Consider the following 20,001-nt stretch of genomic DNA (forward strand, 5'->3'; position numbering starts at 1 on the left):
AAATATCTTTATTCAATTTAGGCTATAATGAGCACTTATGAATGTCAAAAAAAAATCTACCACCGGTTTGGAAAAACCTCCGTTTAGAAGAATCGGGCAAGAAACTCAACGAGGTATATTTTTTTAAACAGATTTACAATATTATTAAATGATATGTATACATCACAAGTATTTAACACAACTTTATTTTTAATACAGTAAGGTAGGTAAGATATGTTGATCAAACTTAATAGGTTTATCGCTAGTTTCTCAAACGTCAGGCTGCTTCAATAATGATAATTATTAATACTTTATCCTTAAATCGCTTATTATGGCCGCGACTCCGTCTGCAAAAAATCATAGGTCGCTATCCCGCGGCAACTATATCATTTTCCGGGATAAAAACAATCCTATGCCCTTCCCAGTAGGTATCTCAAATTCTTCATATTACATTTTATTAAAATCGATTCAGCGGTTCAAGCTATAGCAGACACGCAGCCTGCCTTATTAATATGTGGTATTAGGTAATAATGCTATAATTACGAAAAAATCCCACAGGAAACTTACAGATCGGCAACTTTTTTTAAATACTCGTGAAAGTGTCAAGAAAGTTCCTAGAACTTTCTTGAGTTTTCAAGAATGTTCTGTCAATCCGTTTTTACTGCGACGCTGCACACATAAGTAAAAAGCCTGACCCCCGGCGAGACGAGGGGGGTGAGCGAAAGGAAGAGAGTGCATGCATCGGGCGCAGTAGTGCAACATCTCAAGGTCAACCCCTGTACCAATGAATTTGCAAAACGAAGATAGCAATTTTTTTTAATGAGGCTTAAGTTGCTAAAATATTGTTGATTCACAGATGCGTAGTTTTACCAACTTATGAGAACACTGACGCTTAAACTTTTTTTTTTCTTTTCCACACACAGAATTTCCTTTTAACCATAACGAATCTCGGGCACCAACTATTTTATCACTCTCCAGTCCTCTCAAATCTCCAGTCAGGTTATTATGAGTAGATAATAGTGACGTGGCCTTGAAATAACTAAATTCCCATCGGGTTGCCTAAGTTTTTTATGTGACGTCAGTGATGACGTGCCTACATCTTAGCTAGAATAAAACAACCTTAACATGTTTGGTCTAATCATCCAGTGTTTTTTTTATTTTTCTTTTTCACAGTCTCAATCAACCATAGATTATGCTACAATACGTACGCATGGCAGCGTAATAAACGAATAAACATACTCACAGTTGTGAATATTTTTTTCTATTTTTAGTATTTGTTGTTATAGCAGCCACAGTTATGCATAATCTGTGAAAATGTTAACTGTCTAACTATCACGGTTCATGAGATACAGCCTGATGACAGACGGACGGACCGAGAAGTCTTAGTAATAGAGCTTCCGTTTTTACCCTTTGGGTTCGGAACCCTAAAAATATCGCTAGGCACTTTTGATGAATATATTACTTGCCTTTATTAATTCGTGGCGTTACTAGACCTCGTTTACATGTCTTGGTACAGGCAAATGCAAATGGCCGGCTAGCGCAAGACGATATATACGTATCTACATACCTATATACTAACCAGTCGTAGCGCGCCTGCTCAATGTCAGTGTTGCCAAGTGAATCAATTTATGGCTGCAATGGCGAATTTTTGGGGCTATCTTACACGTCTTTGACGTCCTATCACTTGTATAAAAGCCGAGTTTTTGCATAAAGGTTGCAATGCATTAAAGATGTAGAAAAAAATTGAAATTCCCATGGCCAGTTCTGGGAAATTCTGCACCAGGGGCAAAGACTCGGGCGCAAGTTAGTGAAGCTACAAAATTTAAAAGCCAGTATGCTCCGTAGTCATTTAGATTATGACATATTGCAAAAAAATACTGAATATACCTTTTTATAATTTTAAGGGAAGGCGTAGGTTAGGTACATATATTTTTTTCTGCACTTAAATATACCGAAGCTAATATTTATGACGTAAAGCAAATTAACACATTTCTTTTAACCAGTTAGTATTAATAAAGAAATTCAATCCATATTTTGGAGAATACTACAAAAAATTGCTACGGCATTTTTATTTCGTTCACCTGGCAACACTGCACCATTTCTACTGGCTGCATTCCTGTTACATATCCCGACTAACCCAGGTCATTCTTCATAATAGCTTCAAACTTAACCAAGAGGTACTGGTAGGTGAATTTTTTATAACAACGCGCAATGTTCCAATGAGGGAGGGAGGGAGGAGTCCAATAGGCGCACATGAAAATAACATACTTAACACAGGATAATAAGATGTACAAAGGCGAACTTATCCCTTGAAGGGACCTCTTTCAGTTAACCTTTGAACGATTGACAGGATATCAGACACAAGAGTAGACACTACGAGTACAATGAAAACATAAAAGAACCGAAATTTTAAATTAAGTAACTAAAACAATCTTAATATATAAAATTGAACCCCTATTTCCCTTGGTCACGGCATCACGCGTGAACGGCTGGACCGATTTCGCTAATTCTTCTTTTGTTGTTTGCTATTGTCAGGAGAAGGTTCTTATAAAAGAAGATTTAGAAAATTAAAAAAAAAATACACTGGGGGCGAAGCCGCGGGCACCACAAATAAACTACACACTACTATGCAGGTGGTAGGACCTTGTGCAAGGTCCGCCCAAATTGCTACCACCATCTTGCTCGCTAATCCTGCCGTGAAGCAGCATTGCTTGCACTGTTGTGTTTCGGCGTGGAGAGTATGACAGCCGGTGAAATTACTGGCACTTGAGGTAACCCATCTTAGGCCTCTAGGTTGGTAACGCGCCTGCAATACCCCTGGTGTTGCAGATGTTTATGGGCGGTGGTGATCTCTTACCATCAGGAGACACACTTGCTCGTTTGCCATCCAGTCGAATAAAAAAACATGTAAAATACATATATATATACATACATACACCACATATACACAAAACAGAACACACAACACTGCCTCTTTTAAGATTTTGTGTCAATTAGCCCTCACTGAGTAGTTTTCTGCCTGGGTAACAATAATCCCACTAAATAAGTATTATAAATGTGAATGTTTGTATGTTTGTTACATCATCATGCCTAAACCACTGAACCGATTTAGATGAAATTTGGGATAGATAGTTTGAGACCCGGGGAGGACATTGGATAGTTTTTGTCCCGGAAAATTGCATAGTTCCCGCGGGATAGAGATAAACTAATTCTACGCGGACGGAGTCGCGTGCAACAGGCTAGTAATAACCTAACCAACAAGAGGTTGGAAACCCCAAACTTAAAAGTTAAAGTTCAAAGTTTAATATCTCAAAAACGGCTGAACCGATTTTGATAAAACATGTCTAAGAACCGTCGCTAAAAAACCTGCTATCAAATAAACAAAACCGCATTCAAATCAGCCTACCCGTTTAAGAGCTACGGTGCCACAGACAGACATACAGACACACACATAGCGGTCAAACTTATAACACCCCTCTTTTTGCGTAAGGGGTTAAAAAACAATAATCATAAGCACCTAATAGGTATTTAATTTAGCCATTTAAACTCCTCAAGTCGCTGTTTCATTCAACTTAGATAACATCTCTGGCAAAGAGCTCTGCGAAATTTTCCGAAATCATAGCTTTACGGCACACATTACCATTCCAGTCACGTCTCTGAAATATTATCGACAGATGAATATTCAAATTAGGTGTCAAGTCATTGACGCGCGGCGCGCGAGTTGTCCTGTACATCATTAACAATACAAAAAATAAATGCTGCATTGAAAATACAAACTGAAATATAGATGCACAGAAAAACCAGAAAAATAAGACCATCACTTGGAATCGAACCCAGGTCCTCGGCATTCCGTGCCACGTGCCATACCGCTACACTACTGCTGGACAACGGTACAGACACAAATTTCCCCTATGCAGCACATATCTCAGCTTACGCAGCACACTTACGCAGCTCACTTAAGCAGTGACGCTAGCGTCATTTATACCGTAGCCCTCATCGAGAAACTTACGCTAACGTTGCGTTAGCGTCACTGCTTAAGTGGCTAAATAAGGAACAAACAAGATGAGATAGGTGCTGCATAGAGGAAATTTGTGTTTGTACCGTTGTCCAGCAGTGGTGTAGCGGTATAGCACGTGGCACGGAATGCCGAGGACCTGGGCTCGATTCACAGTGCTGGTCTTATTTTTCTGGTTTACCGGTGCATCTATATTTCAGTTTTTATTTTCAATTTAGGTTTTACGGGATGACCGTAAAAGTAAAAATTATAAATTAATACAAAAAGATTCCTAAAAACCAGTCTTAATTAAATGCTTAACTTGGAAACTTTGAAAATATAAAAAAAAACTGATACACAAAATTATAACTGTTGTAATTTCCATTCCAAGCACTATATGAACCATGAATTTTACCGTGAAGGAAAATATTGTAGAGATTCAATGGCGTGTGTGAAGCTCCCAATCCGCACTTTCTGAGTTAAGACCTATGCCTTGTAGCGGGTCGCACCCTGTATACTGCCCTCCTAAGCCGAAAAGCGCTATCTAAAAAAATCGCTTTTCTGTCATTTACACCATGTGATGCAGAATGTTTTAAGCTACACAATAGTATTAATAACTCAAAAGTGATTTTTTGAGATAGCGCCTTTTGACTTAGGAGGGCAGTATAGGTAGGCTGAAAAAATAACGCGTTAAATTAGATTTAGTGCACAAATTTGGAAAATTAATTTTCAATATTGGTGCACTCTGTCTAGTTTACGTCTATTTTGCGGAGAATCACCGGCAGCACATTAATTGGCTTCTATCGTAGGTAAGTAAACACTACGCTCGCTTCAAAAAAACGACCTCGTAGCGGTTCATGGCTACGGCGGCGCGTGTAACCATCTACGCCTTTCCCCCTTATCAATTATGTCTTGTTTGTTACCGCATTATTTTATCCAAGGTGGTATTATCTAATATCCGATAGCGAGAGTTCAAGGTTGGTCGTCGCTGTTCGCGAGATGTGACGCACCGCGTTCGGGTCGCGGCAGCCCCGCGCCCTGCGCTTTTATCAATACGGGCGGCCCGCAGCGCCGCCTAGCGGCCGCCGCCAGTACCGCCTCGGACTCGAGTGCGCACACTCAATGCCCCACGACGTCGCAGCACTCAATTCCCAACTCTTTCTCCTTCAAAACAATAAGAGATAAACCGACAAAATTACCGCGATCGCATCCCCGAAGCATCTGTGACGTCACGCGCGCTTCCCGGCAGTGCTGCCCCCAAATCCTTCAGTGCGATTACGTCAATAGCCGAGCGCTTCGGTCTGCTCTGCGCCTATGGACTTTATTATTTGTTATTGTTTTTCTCATTGCATTGATTTTGTCATCAAAGTGTGGTAACCAACCCGTTGGAGTCGTGGAGCAACAGCAATACGGTGAGTGTTTACTGTGGATGTCGGCGTGGACATCGATTTCTTGCTTGTTTATGTTCGAGCCGGGTTCAGTGTTGCATTCACGTATCGCATTATCTAATGCGCGTAGCGAGTTACTTTCGCCTGTTAGCGCGCCCAGGAATGAGGTTATATCTTTAAATAAACTATTTTTTAACCAAGCCGTTGGAGCAGCGAGAATAAACATGCCTATTTGAATGGGTGCGCAGGTTTTACTATAGATAAACGTTGTTTGTTTTGATTTGTGCTTCAGCCGTATCTAGGTTCAACGTAGATAAATTCCACTTATATAGACATACCTAGGTACTTACTAGAAGCATGAGCAAATGGCCTGCCTCGAAATAGGTTGAGTGATTGTTTATTCATGCCAAAGCAAGCGCCAGTTTCCAACTATTACGAAGCATTATTCTACTTGGCTACGTCCACGAAATAATTACTAATGTCGCTTGCAATGTAACTAGGTTAATTATGCCAAAACTTGTACTTAATCAAACATTTCTTTTTTAAGGTGACACTGCAAACGCAAAATAACTTACGTACATATTATTATATTACTAAATATAGCTGTTATATGTAAATCTGAATCATCACCAGTCTTTAAGAGAGCGTTTACGGCCAGAAACAATATAAAATAATCACTCGAATATTTCAAAACATCATTGACAATAATCGATGTGAAAGTGGATGCGTTATTCGCTACGACACTTTCCGGAATTACGTCTTTATCGTAGCTATTGCCGTCCATTGCTAATCTATCCTTTACCATAGTATAGGTACGCATTGCCTATTGCTTATCTTGGAAAATTTCTATGTACTTTGTAATACTGTTATTATGTTCAATAAAGTGTCGTTGTATTGTATTGTATTTTATATCCACTAGTTTTGGTACACTGTATTCACACAGTTCTCTCCTTGTGTTTTTATTTTACTATACTTAGGGTCTTGTCGAAATAAGGGTGAAGCTCAAAAACTTGAATATTTTTTTTGTATGAAACACTCCGTTAATAAAATTAGCCAAATAAGGTGCTTTGGGGTAATTCCACGTGGATTTTTGATGAGTTGACATGACGTTTGTAATTTCGTTAATTACTCCGAGTTGGTGCATTATATTTAAAGTCTTAGGATATTTCTGTCGTTTCCACTAATCGATCTTATATACTATATAAAAGAGTTTCTAAAATATGATCGATTTATGGAAATATTGGTATTCAAAAACTAGTAACTTATTTTTTTGGCACAGGGGCTATTTCGGAATATAGCGGGGTTATTCTGCGTGTTATTGAAAGGAGGACTTTATTATAATTTGGCTCAAGATTCATATTTCTTTTTAGGCTGAAATTACCCCATTCATTTTTATTTTTTATTTCGTTAGTAATATCCATAGTTACAGATTTTTTCAATCTCTGTATTCCGAAATAACCCCACAAACGCAATGTGGTTCTCAAAATTTGCCGCAAAGGAATATTAAATCTACATACATTATAGAACAAAGCTGGATTAGTTACACCATTTATAACTCGAGAACAGCTGGACAGATTATTATGATCTTTGATGTGTGGATTGTAGTTTGTCTCCGCCCCAAATAACAGACTAGGGGGAGAGGAGCGAAGCCGCGGGAATATACTAGTAAGTAAATAAAACAATTAGAAATGCCATGTCACTTTTATATTTTGAACTAGCTTTTACCCACGGCTACGCTTGCGTGAACCATAAACATTTCAATGAAGCAAGCAAGCATGCTAGCAAGCATTTAAGCAATCATTTAAGCTAGCTTGCAAGCAAGTATGCAAGCAAGCAAGCATGCAAGCAAACATTTAAGCAAGCTTGCAAGTGAGCATGCTTTGCTCGCGTGAACCATAATCATTTCAAAGAAGCAAGTATGCAAGCAACTAATTAAACTTCATGCTACATCGTTTGATAGCCGAAGTATCAGGTACGCTACCCTGTTCGACACACTGGAGATCTCTTTAATGTAGTTAGAGAGGGATCTATTAACAAGGAACCCTAGCCACCCTGTGATGTTTGATCATCCTCGCGGAAGTACAGAAGGTGGCCCGAGTCTAAGATGATGGTGCCCTCTCCCTCTCTATGTATTTCACTTAACTCCTGAATATGCCACCTTATGTTCTCCAGCTCCACTTCCAACTGCGCTAGAAGAGTCCTAAAAGTCCGTCCGCTCTACGTAGACAGGGTCAGTTTACTTAGGTAGCCTTGGATCGCCCGGGATTCTTAGCATCCTCTGCCCCAACGTTACCATGAACGCTACTATGGCAAGGAATAGCGGGGCGACCGGGAACTGGGGGCCATCTCTTTGCCGTGCGCTTTATTCTGGTAGGGGTTTGCCCATAATCCCCACACTGGGCATGCGAGTTGGCGATCGTAGGGCACAGTTTATTGCACCGCCGATGCTGCAGCCCATCCGGGGCCCGGGGACTTAACTGTGCCGATTTTGGCTGCGCTATGCCGCAATCAGCCAGCTGCCAGAACCCAGTCTGTTAGACGGCAGGGTGCACCACGGGCAGGTAAGGTTGGCTTGGGGTCCATAGATGGAGGTTGGCCCCCTTACATCACAAATAAAAAAATGTAAATCTTGAAAAGTTGAAAGTTTGAATACCTCAGACAATTACCATACTAAAGTAAGCTGGGGTTATTTCGGGAATCACTTCACTGGAATAACCCCTAAAGGGGTAATTCGGGAAAAAAATTTAAACTATAGCTAGGCCTTTTAGACTGACACAGTCATTCGCAAAAAACGATTATTTGTCATAACATTAATAGTTCAATCTTGTAACTTATCAGGTTTTAGAGTTAGCGGTGTTGGGGTTATTTCGTATTTAATTTTTTGGCACGAAAATGCACTCGACCCAAAAAAATATATATTGCACGTCCAACCGATGTCAGCGCCTCACATCATCTGGAGAGACGCGAGGAGCGGTAAATGGGGCGTCCATTTAAGTGCTGCTAGTGGTTAAACATCAACACGTTTAGGAGAAATTTTAAATAAATGGAATAACCCCGTTTACAGAATTACCCCAAAGCACCTTAATTGGTTCAGTAATTTCTGTCACTACGATTTTTTTCCGTCAGTCGTTTTTGCCTGGTATAGTAAGTGAAGTTGTCAGCAAAGTTCATCTTAATGTTAGTTGCAACAGATAGAAGTTTTCATTGATATTGATTGACACGTGGTCTGTTGGCTGTGCTGTTGATGATTCGCGATCATTCAAGCGTCGTGAGCTATGTTCAAACCATTCAAATCCGCAGGCTTAATGAAGTAACTAGAAGAAAACCATTTTTTTCTCACCTCTAGCATCTATAAGGTACCCTGTTTCTAGTGCGCTTGCTCCTAGGAGGCTACAAAAAAATGAGTCATTTTACAGACAGTTCGTAGCGTTTAAGAGTGGAATTACAGTTCCCTCCAGGGAGATTTTGTCACGATTAGGACATAGCTTGTGGAAGGGATAATTAAGGTTCCTTAAAGGTCCACGTAGGGCTCGTAAATTCAATAACTGACCCAAATTTTAGTAATCGACCGTCATTAAGGCTGTACGGGTCTTAACGAACCGCCTAATGAAAACAGGAATACCTAAACACGAGTATAATGCATACAGTCAGCCCATTTTAATTGCGAGCCGTGCTGGAACTTTAGGTATTTGCTGATTACATATTATTCCCACTAGCCATAGTGTTGGTGTATTTTAAAAGAGTTCCATAATAACCTACTACGCTGCCAAAGTTTGTAATTTATCAGAGAGAACTTGCTAGCTTGAAATGTACTCAATATGGTGTCGCATCGCACGGTTTTTTTTTACACTGGCTGGAAAAACTGTCCTTTGTCTTGAGTTATAAGCATGTCAGTCAAGTTCTTTACTTTAAACACTACACTTTATACCTAGTTTTTTTGCTAGCGTGAAATCATTTACTACAGATAATTTTAGAAGTTATGCTGATGTATTGGTTCCATTAAATACTAAAGTTCCAAGTCAACTAAGTACGTTAGGTACCTACCCGTCCTAATTGGCTCACAGCATAATTATAATTACTTGTAAACGTTTGCGTTATGCATTTACCCACGTAAATGTCTCCATAGAGGAATGGTTTGCCAAAGCTAAATGTGTTTTAGTTATGAAACATGCACCATTAAACTAAACAGCCAGCGAAGGGTGTGCCAAAGAGGTCGTTGGGAGCTTAGACTAAACCTATTTGTGATGCTAAGGGGCTGTTCCGCTACCCATTGATTAACTTTAACTGACGGATAAATATGATGCCGTCTCAGTCTATTCGAACAAAACAAACAGAGACGGTACTTATCACATTTATCCGTCAGATATTTAAACAATGGATGGTGAAACAGTGGGTAATTCTCCATTTAGCACGTAACGTATTAGAAAGCAGTACAAAACCGAACATAAGTACTCTAGGAAGTAGTAATAGAAGTAATTGGGTACTAATTTTTAATTTCTTAATTTGTTTTCAAAAAAGTTTGTAAAAGGCCCTTTTACTTACGGTAAAACCATTACTCTCTATTGCAACCCTTATTATGCGCCCATTTGAATTCATCAAAATTTAAGATCTTCTCTATGTACAAATATATGAATTTTCTCGACTTTGCGAGTCATATTTGAAAACAATGAGAAAAGGTATCAGAAAAAAAGGGAATAGGGAATATCAGCCACACAAAACTATGTCGATGTCGAAAATCCATCTTTAAACATTATATTGTGTAGATACCGTTAATATAAACCGTAGAACCCGTGCGAAGCCAGGACGAGCTAGTGCCGAATAGAGGTAGGATACCACAGAGATATATGCATATTGTGCATTAAGTATGTACCTGTACAGTTAGAGGTGACTCCTATTATAATGCACTTGCCATCTTTTGTGGGCCAATAAAAGTGAATTTCTAACGAGACGTGTCCTTTTGTAAAGTAAAATCCGGTTGCTGCTGGCTTGACTCTTGTGTTACACTAATAATAGGTACGATCGATCGATACGATCGATGAAACTGAATCATCATCGCGGTAGACTTTTGCAGTTTTACATTTATTTATTTTATTTACTAGTGTTTTCCCGCGGCTTCGTACGCGTAAATCATTAGATCCAGCAGCTGAATTGGTGGGAATTCCAGAAAATTAAATCGTGGTTTTCATTTGCGTTACATCAAAAACAATCATGTCTTATTTCATGACTCTAAGCCCAGCGGTTATTATTTCGAGATTTTATCCCGACCCCGTGGGAATATCGGGATAAAAAGTAGCCTATGTGTTATTCCACATGTTCAGCTGTCTAAATACCAAATTTCATCCAAATCCGTCCAGCCGTTTTAGCGTGAAGGAGTAACAAACACACACACACACACACACACACACACACACACACACACACACACACACACACACACACACACACACAAAATAGCGTCAAAATAAACTTAGACCTAAGTAACTGCCTAACACTCTCTGGATTAAAATCCCATTCACCGTTTTTTTCTGTCGAGCAGTAAAACAACGAGAGTAGAAAGAGACGCTGAATGCAATAGCGAGCAAAGTGAGCATCCACGCGTTATACAATATCTACTCTGTTTTATAAATAACAACTTAGTTTATTTGACTGCAAGTGATCCTTAAAATTCATTAAACCTTTTGCCTGCAGAGCCCGAAAAGTAAACATAGTATAAAATCATACATATGTGCACTCGAAATTCATAACCCTCCTTTCCGGTAGTGGTAAAAGAACTGCTTCAACGAAACTCTCGTATTGACATTGCGCTGCAAAAATCAAGGCCTGAATATTGTGGGAAAGTGGACCAAGTTCAGGGTTGCCGATGCACCGATTATATTAGCCCAATCCCAAGCAGCACGACAGGCTGTATAGAAGCTGTATTTTAGTTTTATTGTATTCCACAGGCTATATAGTGAGGCTGTACAAGGGCTGTATAAGCGCTTATACAACCTCTATAAGTAAAAATTGGGCCCCTTGTTATACAGCCTTATGCGTTATTATAGCTGTATAGTTGCTGTATAGCTAAAAAATAGGCTGTACTATAGCTGTAGAAGAGCTGTAGTATGATGTTGAAGAAAACCATAGGCATATAGTTATTCTCTTATAAGTTTCTTAAAAAGATAATAGTTCTTCATAGGTTTTTATGAGAATTACAATGTGAAATTTATGAAAACAACCGCTTATTCTTTTTAGTTATGATAATAGTGGGCCGCCAATTTACTGTGAAGTTATAAGTCAAGAATAAATGTTGGACTTTAGGTAGTGATAATTGTAGATTCAACGTGCCGATTTATTTTTACTGGGAAATAGTGCATAGTTTTGTGGAAAAATATTCACGCGCCCGCGAAACACTGAAGAATTCACGAGGAATATTACCAAAACAAGTAAGTAAGTTTATGGTTTTGAGGTTCGAATCATAAGATTGTTAAATAATACTGTACAACAGGTATCACTTATGATTTATTTATCTGAAAATCATAACTATAACTTCAGCAATACTCAAAATAATGTAAGAAGTCATATTTTCTTTTATTGTTATTTGTTCGAAAATGGCGACAGATTTTATACAGCGTAAAAGATATCTGGAGAGTATTATAGATTCCGTGGTTTTACTACGCACTTTCTGGATTCCATTTCACAGCTTTTACCCTTTAATAGCCGTTATAATATATTATTTTTATTATATAGGCTGTAAATCAGTTTTCAGCAAATAAATTATACAGCATGTCAGTAATACAGATTAAAGCTGTATTACAGAATTCATTTATTATTATAGTTCTATAAAATCATATTTGACAGAAGTTTTGAAACTATTACACTGACAAGAGTGTACAGTTACGCATTAATAATAAGCTTTAGAAAGTAGTTTTAATATACCATTATACAGAAACAAGTATAAAGTGATACCATTTTATAACTTATAGCTGTAGTAAGTAAGTGATCACATGCAAAATACAGCCTCTATGCAGCTTGAAGGATAACATTAGATTGAAGTGTCAAAAAATGCATAGGGTTTTAAAGTGGAGTTCAAATATTCTGTTTTAAAGCTTTAAGTTTACACGGAGTATTTTATAAAAACTTAGTAAAGCTTTAGCTGTATAATAACGGTTTAATCACTTTTATAAGTAAATAATCTTTTCTTGACACCTTTATGGATCACCAGTAGAACTCTAAGTTCTAATAGTGCTGTATATTTGATGTCGGCAACGCTTGCGTGCTGCTTGGGATATGTAGCGCTTTCGACACAGCACAAAAGCAGGGGTGTCAAAAACAGGTTTTTGTGAATTGGACACCCACTAAAAAAATATTGTAATTTTGTCTTTCAGAACTACGATCTAGTTATTCATAAATAGGTAGGGCTAGTCTTTTGTCTGGTGGGTATTGTATGGTATTATTTAGCTTTGTCGCCAAGTGGTGTTAATAAGGGAAGTAAAAAGTTCTGTAAAATGTCTTCAAATTTCTTTTCATACTGACTGCAATAATGGTGTACACGTCGGAAACATACCTGAATAGATTTTCACCTAGTTTTGAAATGTTTGTTTGTCATCACAAAATCTTGGCTTGCATCTTGCGTTATTTTAATTTTATCCTTGTTTTAGTTAACTTTAAAAAAACTAGCCGGCTACTATCCGTTACTAATTGATAAAAAAAAATATGGATGTCGTTTTCTCATGACGTCATTCTCTGACACAAGACAAGTTTTGAACCATGAACCAGGGACGAACGGAAGAACCGAGGTTCTTTGTAAATTCTGAGTAAAAAGAAATAACCAAAAAATTACCAAAATCTGAAAATAAAATTGGTCCTTCTTCTTAAACTGTCCTTTTGCTTCACAATGCTCTTAAAGGTTCGGATTAATTATAGTAAATTATAACACTATAAAAAGTTTAAATGCATCATTAAAAGGCTGATGAGTACCTAAAGGTTATTAAAATTTTGCGAAACCTGTTAGTGCATTAGTATGCTACGCGTGAGTCATTAATGTCACTATCATACGATTTGTCGTAAAAATTATGAAACCAATACTAATTAAAAAAAAAGTAGAACAGGACTGTCTCTATCCGTCTTTCACACACAACTAATGTGCTCCAAAAGTATCCCAATTGTGTTAAAATTTGGTACCTACACATGGTCAAGTTGGTTTTTAAAACAAATATTTTGGATTTACTAAAAATAAGTTTTTGGTGAAAAAAACATTTTTAATACAAGCTTTTTTTGCTGACTGTTCTTTTTGTTGACTGTACTTGCATTGTCACCCAAACTATAGTTGCATACCAAAATTCAAGTCGATGCCATTAACCGTACCCGCATATAATTACACAGATACATACCTACAAGATACATTGCAAGTTAAATAAAAGCTTTTAAAAATAGACAAAAATAGACCATTTTATTTTGATTCCCTTTATTTTTGAAACTACTTGGCCTATTATTTGGAGAAAAACACAGAAAATAGTTCTTACCTACAGATTACGGAAAAACTTAGAAGTCTAAGGGGCTGTTTCACCATCCATTGATTAGTGTTAACTGACGGTTATATGTGATGCCGTCTCTATTTGTTTTGTTCGAATAGACGAAGACGGCATTACATTTAACCGCCAGTTAACACTAACCAATGGATGGTGAAACAGCCCCTAAGAGTATTTTTAAAGTAACAGAAAATTGCCGTAATCTCTAGAAAAGTACGAAAAAATTGCCGAGCGAGTTTACCTCACACTTGTCCGCTGTTTTACCAACGTATAGTACTAAGTATACACATATTTAACCCGCATACTTTTCAGTTGTTATCTGCGGCACCTACGTACCATAAAACCGCTTTTATTGAGCTTTTCACCTTGTATCTTAATGTGTATCGGACTTAGGATAAAAAAGAGTGAACTAATAACGTCTTAATTGCTAATAAAAACTGTTTACAACTTAACAGCTCCCGTGCTTTTAAGAGATACGATTTCACAGAAGGTTTTAAATTATTATAAGGCGATATGTTAGTAGGTACTTATTGCAGTAAGATCTTAGTTTAGTTAGATCATAGTGTTCAACCGCTGAACTGCTTAGATATACGTATAATTGTGTTTTTATGCATCTCCTCCTCCTCCTCCTCCTTTCAAGCTTAATCAGAACCTTTTGATTCCTGACCCACCGTAGAACGTTCTCACAGTAAGCATCATAATAAATTCCCTTGTCAAGCAATTCGATGTCACTATGACTTTTTCTACGAAAAAGTTCCACAGTGGGTCACGATTCAGTTGTTTCGAGTGTACATAATCAGGTTCTCTAACCACTTGCCCATCCGGTCGTCATTAAGTGAAAAATTTTATTCAAATTTTACACCCTATTTATACTGCCTAGGAAAAATCTCCCCAACACGCAATGAGGGTTTTCACAGAGGCGAAATATCGTTTGACGTTTGCTTCCGATTGGCTCATTTAGTTATTTAACCAATCACGAGCAAACGTCAAACAGACTCACGATACTAACGCCATCTAGCGATATTTCACCTCCGTGAAAACCCTCATTCAGCATTGTTTAATACCTACACTGTACAGCGACATCTATTGGAATACACAAATAACAAAACCAAAAACACCGCTGTACAGTTAGAAGAACAATCACATTTAGGGGCTGTTTCACCACCCATTGATTAATTTTATTTGACGGTGAAACATTGGGTTAAGTTATTAAAATAAGTAAAAATAGAAAACTTAATGTTACATACTTAGTACTCATTATGCAACATAACCTTATGATACTCGTAATAAGCAAGGAATTTAAAACCACTTTAAGAAAAATTTATATGGATTTTCCTCAAGACTTCTTATTTTGTTGAATAGCTCACAATATACTAAATACTACATACAATAGCGTTACTAACAATGGGAGCCCGTACTAATATAGGCAAATTTATATTCCAAAGCGATTATTATTGTTTTACTTTGATTGTACCCAAGGGCAGAATAGGTAATTTCAAAGTAACTTCGTCATTGTTTTACTTTAAAGACCCCAATAACACAAACAATTCATGTAACGCAATTGTTCGAGGGTATAATTAACATATATGTGATCTAAAGTCCTTAATTCAAGTTCTCAATCACTTCTGCAAGCTTCATTGTACAGACGAGAAAACTAAATCGCATATCAGGGTGGAACCTTTTCATAATCAGTTTTACTATGTTTTTTTGACATTACCTTGAAACTTGGACTGTACCTTGAAATTTGTTGCAATTCAAACAATGTTGTTTTGCACCTAAGTTGGCAAAGTTGGCCGAGAAAGAACATTCGCCCAGAACAGACCAGTTGTCAATAGTATCTGCTATTGTAAATCATATTGAAGCAGAATACTTAATTCAGTAGAAAAATAGATGTCATTGCAAATAATTAAGTAAGTACACAAAGAGAGTTACCAAAGCTATATATTTTCGATTAGCCATCAACATACCATCAACTCAAAAAAGTGCAGGTTTATACCTCAAAAACTCTAATCTAAATGCACAACGTTTCAATATGTGCGAAGGAGTTGTTCATCATAAATCCTGAGATTCGGAGTTAGGACGATTTTTAAACCCGTCTTCTTCTGGCCAAATGGTTTTAAGTCACATTTTCCTTCAGCAAGCAAGGTATGGTCATATTAGCACTTGAACGCAAAAAAAAACCCGGCATTCGTTCGCGCAATGTGTAGATGACGTCATTGTCCGAAAACATACGTTTAATTTGTGACAATATAGGAAATTTCATATGCGCAGCGCCATGACCATGACAAATATGAGCTGTTGCAACTATGATGGACAAAACGGCGCCCTAGAAGGCGGAGGAAATTACGGCTGCGGAATATTTGGGAGTGGACCGGGATCATCAATGCAGAGAAACTGTCCCGGCGATGGCTGTAATATGCCCTTTTGATGATAGTAATAGGTGATGATATAATAAGTATTTTTTTTATTTTCTTTAATTGTACTTGTACTTGACTGTACTTATGCTGGTCACGGCCAACAAATTGTAACAGTCTTTTGATGGCTTTATTTTTAATTATACTGACCTTGAATTAATAGCTAAATTTTTAAAGACTAACTAACTACCCCTTCTTAACCTACTTAATACTACACTTAACTTGTGGTAACGCTATGGTGATTTAACTTAAATTAATTTATGGCCTTGTGATCGTGAATCGTCTAGTGGATTAGGAACCTACCTTATGCCCAGCAATAACCTAAGTGCTTTTATTTGAGAATTAATTTGAAAAGCCTACAGTTGTGTTTCTAATGTTATAATTAATTAAGCAGTACCTAACTTTGTGATAATTATGACTCTAGATTGAACTCTACTGAACTTTAGGGTGAAACTTTAATTACTGAGATGTGAATTTAGATATACTAGTATGTTTAGACTGGATAGTTCTAGAAATGGATCTTTCAGGTTACCTAGAATAATCAGTTTGGAAAAATGAGAGGAAATATTTCTACTACGGATAGAGTTTGTGTTTGTATTACTTCTGAATCTATTTAGACTTAAAACTAAGTTTAATACCGAGACCTAAGGTCTCGGAGGATCTCTTCCAGCCACCCCCGATCCTTTCCTTTCGCACACCAGAGCAATATATCTCTTTGGATATGTCAAGTTGTGATTTTACTAGACTAAGCACTAACTTTCGGTGCATTCAAATCAAAGTATGGAAATACAAACACAATGTTTTGTAACAAGTTGAATCTAATTTTAGACTTATGGTTACTTATTCTATGCTTATATTAGAATACTCTATGAGATGCTTAATTATAACTTTGATAATTAGTTCAGGAATGAGTTTAGACACTACAGCTATTCATTTACTATAGGCACTAGTATCTCTTAATTTAGATTACGTCTTATCTATCTTAGATATATGAAACGTCTAATTTGACATAATTTTATTTTGGTATAATTACTAATCTCATAGTGACTTTCACTTATTTTAATGAGCTATCTACTTAGTCTAATTTTCTAGTTCTACCAGCATTTGGCGTTACCGGAGTAAAGCAGAAAGTAAGTACCGATTTCTATACTTTACGCCCAGAACACAAGCGTTAATAATAATCTAACTAGCTTATAACTAGATAACCCTTGGGTATTCAAGATAACCTCTGTATTAGGTTTTGGACTCGTCTATGACTAGTTTTGTCTCAATTCATATATTTTAAATGAACAATAAACTGTTTCAACTATCAATCCTTAATCAATTATGTTTAAATCGAGATCGAATGAAAAGTACATAAATTTCCAGATAGACTGTTGCCTGGTATGTGTCAACGTAAGCTATCGACCGTAGTCAGGATTTCTACATCCGTTCACTCAATGTTAGAACGACAATTAAAACAGATAGTATGTATTTATAACACGATAGACTTTTGTATTTTAATTGATAGATGGTCCAAAACCCTCTACGATTTTATCTCTAACTTATTACTAGACATAATTTGATGAGATCTTAATCAAAAGTATGAATATGATGTTGATATTAATTTTATCAAAACAAAGCTTATTTTAGCTGGCAATCGTAATTCAAATTGAAATTAGATGATAATGGTGTTAAATATTATTCAGTAAGTTATCTGGCATTTAATTGTCCACTTAGCTATGAGATCGTGTCATATCAATTCCCGCTTATTCATTATAGGAAAGACAGCTAAATATGTTATTGTTATTTACTCTTAACAAAATGATCAAACCGTATTTTGGTTTTAAATTGAAGTCAACTTACTAATTTTAATAAAGTTATTCGTAGTCAAGTTCTTATGAACTAAGTTTTGTATAATGAAGTTTTGACGTAAGTATTTAATAAATTTTATGTTTTATTTTATTTTCTTAAAATCTAGTTTATGCCTTAAAACTATGTGTGTGCGAGTTTAAGCTTTCCCTAGCTCTGTGTTGAAGTTTAGCAATTTGGAGGAAAACCCTCATAGGTGAACTAATTGTGTGGTGAGTTAAAATAGTAACTTTTCCCGGTGTAAGGAAACGCTACTCTAGCTAAGCCCTATGAACTTCCCTACCTATATAGCCCTAATAAATCCTACAATTGTACTTTAAGCTTGCCTGAGGCCCCTACTCTCTGTCTGTGATTAGCAAACTAGGGAATTAATCCCACATGTACATTTAGTGTAATGTAGAAATTCACGGTGCAATGAATTTCTTCTACTCTCCTATCAACAATGATGGTGTGTATACCTAAAGCCCTATCGGTCCCTAAATGGTGCTGAGCTCTCAACTTTCCCGAAGGAAAGTCCTATGACGGAGAGCCCCGCGGAACAGCAGAATACCTAACGTTGTGCATAATACGTAAATAAATAGGGGACAGGAATTCTGAGTTTCTTAAGTACAAACTAAGCGTCAACAAGACACGCATTCACTTCGACGAGCGCTACTTAGTCGTTACAAAAGACAAACAGAATCCACTGGTGGCTGGTACGACAGTATTTTGCCGCTGAAGCCGCCACGGCTTCAGGAAGTGGAAGCCTATTTCGTCCACGGTTGTCACCGTTAGGTGTCAGACGATATAGACGGACTTAAAGCTCAACCAAGGTACGTTATGGAGGAACCAAAGTCATTTCCATTAAGTTGGGAAAAACACAGAAAAGTTATGGGTTAGTACAAAATATACGTAGGCTGAAATGAAACGCTATAAAACGATCACTCCACACTACAAGAACAATAAAGGACTTCACAGCCACAAGACCGCAAAGTTTCCCTCACACAAAGATTTCCGAATGAAAATCAGCACTAAATATTTCACAAATAGTTAAAAAACCAGAGAGTTAATCATTATTCCGCAGATTAATGATCAAGACCCCGACACTTTACTTCCTGAAGAAATACTCACATTTCTTGTAAATTAAAATTAATTAAAATTAAATAAAATCAAAAACCCCAATTAAAATTAATGAAATAATTTTACCCGATTCTATTGACTCTAATTTGTTAACAAAATGGCGCACAGAAACTAAACCCCCCCGACTAGCAAAATAACGATGTTGACTCTACGAAATCTAAATCCATCTGGCTCTCGCCCTTTTTGTGTCACCTCTATTTATAGCTTCTCTCCCGGACCTCTGGTATTTTCGCGCCAAGCGACCAAACGACGCCAAGCTTACCAAAGTCGACAACGTTGACATTGCCCGCTCTCGCTTTTTCTTCTGCCAAATCCTTATCTCAAAATAGCCAAATTTTAACCGTAAAATTTATTTTTGAACTAAAATTTCCTATTTATCTTGACACTATCCTAGCTTAGCTATTCTAGTAAATACGTTTCCATTTTTATATTGTGCTACAACAATAATTTTCAATAAATTATTTATATGTATTTGTCAATACTTCAATTTTACCTCAAAGTTTTAATTTCCTTAACCTATCTAACAATAATCTTACTTCTAATGATAATTTTCTACTTATTACTCCCTACACTCTTTGAATATAAATAGCCAATACATACTTCTATTGTTCGTTATAAAATAGTAAATTTGCCTACAATTATTAACTGGTATCCCCAATTCGCGCCATTTATTCATAGTTTCCTTTGTCGTATTAACGCCTTTCAAATTTGCTTGCACTTTCGTCACGTCCTACTTTTTGAATCAGTGT

At 37.0% G+C, this 20,001-nt stretch overlaps 1 protein-coding gene across 1 annotated transcript in view; it reads left to right on the forward strand.

Moving 5' to 3' along the window:
- The first annotated feature begins 5,077 nt into the window (after positions 1-5,077).
- The window catches only part of EcR (Ecdysone receptor), a 289,167-nt gene continuing 274,243 nt past the window's right edge, over positions 5,078-20,001 (forward strand). Inside the window, exon 1 of the mRNA XM_074087735.1 lies at positions 5,078-5,385. The gene's annotated coding sequence lies outside the window, so the exon portion shown is untranslated. The remainder of the gene's footprint in view (positions 5,386-20,001) is intronic.

Source organism: Choristoneura fumiferana, chromosome 5 (genome assembly GCF_025370935.1).
Source record: "Choristoneura fumiferana chromosome 5, NRCan_CFum_1, whole genome shotgun sequence".
Taxonomy (NCBI): Eukaryota; Metazoa; Arthropoda; class Insecta; order Lepidoptera; family Tortricidae; genus Choristoneura; species Choristoneura fumiferana.